Source organism: Cupressus sempervirens, chromosome 2, assembly GCF_028749045.1.
Source record: "Cupressus sempervirens isolate cs-2001-9-10 chromosome 2, ASM2874904v1, whole genome shotgun sequence".
NCBI classification, from domain to species: domain Eukaryota; kingdom Viridiplantae; phylum Streptophyta; class Pinopsida; order Cupressales; family Cupressaceae; genus Cupressus; species Cupressus sempervirens.
The window spans coordinates 702,314,571-702,318,033 of record NC_143119.1 but is presented as its reverse complement, the minus strand read 5'-3'; positions in this window follow the sequence as shown (position 1 = coordinate 702,318,033).

The window sequence follows — 3,463 nt, the reverse complement described above, 5'->3', positions numbered from 1 at the left end:
AAGAAAGGAGGCGGTCGAAATGTTAAATTTCTAGAATACGTTGGATTGTCTCAAAAAAAATCACCTTAAAATGCAAATGAGCAAAAATGAAGTTGTTTTAAATTTATAAAATATAAAAAAGATTTGAAAAAGTAAAATAAATGATATGATTTTCAAAATGTGTAGTTTTTATGAAGTAATGAACATTGTTTTATATAATGTAACCTAAAAGATTTTATAGTTAAATTTGTGTGAACATTGTTTTATATAATGTGACCTAAAAGATTTTATAGTTAAATTTGTGTTTTATTTATTGGAAATGTAGAAAAAATTAAATATATAAAAAAAGTCAAAAGATTATTAAGAAGATGGACAATAGATTGTTAATATAAATTGTAGGTTAATTAGTTATAAAAAGTAAGTTGGAATGGGGACATCAAAAACTTTAGAAAGGGCTTATGAGTTGCATTATTCTTTAATAAGTTTAAATATAAATATATATAGAAACTAGTTTTATAAAAATTGAAATTTATTTTTAATAAATTAAAATACATGATTTGATTTTTCAAATGTATGGTTTGTATACAATGACGAACATCAATTTAGAATGTGGACAATATTCTTAATTTTTGGAGTGGCATTGGATCTAGAGGATATTATTTAGTTTAATTTATGTTTTGCTTTTAATTGGGAATGTAGAAAAAAATTGAATAGAAGAAAAAGAAGATTTTTTTCTATAATTTATCTTACTTACGAAATAAGTGAAGTAAGGAAGTATAAATGGATTGGCACTCTTGAGTTGGTAATAGACTTTGTACATTGAGGCAAAACTGAAGAATATAAAAAATTTACAATATATAGGTCAATATTGATCCTCTTATAGACCTCCAAAATAATGGGTCTCAAGTTTTGGAGGTGAGTCAAATACCCATTGCAAAAATCAATGTTGTTCATGCTTATGATAATCGTCTAAAACAAGAAAATTATAAAAAGAAAAATATGTAGCCCTCATAAAGTGATTAGGGAAAAAATTTAACTTTGATTTACAATATTCAAAGTTATAATAAAAATTCATTTGTAAAGTGGAGATACATACACAAGACAAAAATATATATTCAATTTAAATTAATTAATTAAGATGCATAGAGGATTTAAATATTACGAAGTAACTTGCTTTGTCTATAATATATGTTTCTCTTTGTTCTAATATTACATACATCACATATGGATGTCTTCCTGAGTATTTGTTGAAAACTACTACATGAGATAGAAGAAAACCCAAGTAATGGTTTTAGTAAAACATACTATGATCTAATATCCTTATCTATCAACCTGGATAACCTATGCATTCATTTGCTCCCATCTATCAATATCAAAAAATACAATAATAGGTGTTGCATCATTGACCTAACCTAGGCATTTAAAGACGACCTTCTTAGTAGTGTATTCAACTAAGGTATCACTCATATAATGATATAGATATTGATTTAGGGATAGCATGTATTAAATTTTTCCATGCAGTGCACTACTCAATTTTAACCATGATTGAGACTTCATGTGATCTTGTGTTGAGTTTGATGTTATTTTAGGTATTTTTATTTCCAATAATGTATCAGGGGAAAGGGACCAATAGTGATTATAGCTAGGTTTGTGTGTTGAATTGAGGTATCAAACATTATTACATTTTGATTTTTATTTTTATTTTTTATGTATGTGACTTAATTGCACAAAGCTAAGATTCTAGCTTTTTTATTTTAATAATAATGCACTCTACAACAGATGTTATGCATGAAAGAGCCAAAAAGTGGTCCAAAAAAGTGTTGATAGATACTTCAACCTCATTGCACTAATAATTATTCACTCAAATCATTCGTATCGATTCACAGATCTCTAGTAGTAGTTCATAAATCAATGGTGGTGGTGCAAAAAAGAGCCAATCATGGGTCAAAAAAGCTTTAAAAATGGCCAACTAATAGTATACAAATCATACACTACTGGTAAATAAATGATTAAAAATAAGTGAATGACTATTGGATCTCAATTCACTATTGGTTCCTTTACCCTATAGTTTAACCTAAAATTTATAGTTTGAATTAAATGGTATTTAGAGAGGTCCTAAACTAAATCTAGTGAAAAGATCAAACAACCATGACAATAAGAAAATGTGTTATACTAACATGAAGGTGTTGTTGGGGAAAAAGTAGCAAAGAAGGAACAACTTGTAGATGTAGAGATAAATGATAAGATATGGTGAAGGTGAGTCCTTTGGACTATAAGGGGAATGGTAAACTTGATAACTAAGAGTTTATTATTTTTGAAGGGTGTAAATCGTATCTCACTCATAGCCAATAGGATGTTAGAGCCTTTAGGGAAAAATAATGCAATGCATCATCTATTTCAAAATAGAAATGGACTTGGGGATGAGAGGATTCTAAAAATAGTGAGTATGGTGAGTAGGAAATGGTATGGATAAATGGAGATGCTAGAAAGAAAGGTGATTGTTGTCCCTTCATACATTTTAAAATCGATAAAGGAACAACTCTAAAATAGAAATTTTTTACACCAAATGGCCTAGAAGAAGACTTGATAGGTTCAAGATTACATATTGGTGGCTCGCAAAAGGTAAGGGTAAAGTGGATATTAGGGCCTTCCCAAAAAAAAAGATATTGGATGAAATTCTCCAAAACACAAGATAGCTTCGATAAATGAATTTAATATGATGGAACAATTGGATTTTTTTGTTTAAAAATGGAGTCCAAACTTTGAGCCCTTAAAGGGAAATACGAACAACATTCCAATGTGGTTTCAACTAGATAACCTCCTTACTAAGTATTGGTGCAAAGGTGCATTGAGACATATTGGAGAAGAGATAAGGGGTATCATAGAAATTGATATGGACACTTGATACTCTTAGTAGTTTCTCTACAAATATTTGTGAAATTATAGACCTAGATATAGGATCTTGAGAGGAATTAGACATTCCATTAGAAGGAGGCTTCAAAAATGAAGGATATTAATGGAGACTTTTCCAAGGAAAGAACAAATAGGAAATGCATCATGTGAATGGCCTTAATCTAGGATGACCAAGAGAAAAATACTCCAAGGGAAGGAGATGTGGACAATTATATTATCCCTTATTACAGTACAAAAAATGGCTCGATAAATAAAGTAGGAGAAATCAAGTGCATTTATGTAATAATATGGGATGCTTGAGTCTCATTCACAAAATTTTAAGGTTCCAAGTGAGATCTTTCATGTAGAGATGGTGATATCCAACTTTGAGAGCCTAAAGGAGATAGATTCACAAACACATTAGAATAATCAAGAGTATATTATAATAAACATTATTGTTGGTAAAATGGTTTAATTGTTAATCTCATATTGGTTTTGACATATGAGTGTCTATACACTTAAGTCATTTACAAGTTAGCACTTAGTTCATGTCGAACAAGTAATGCATGTCAAGTATAACATGTCAGATAGT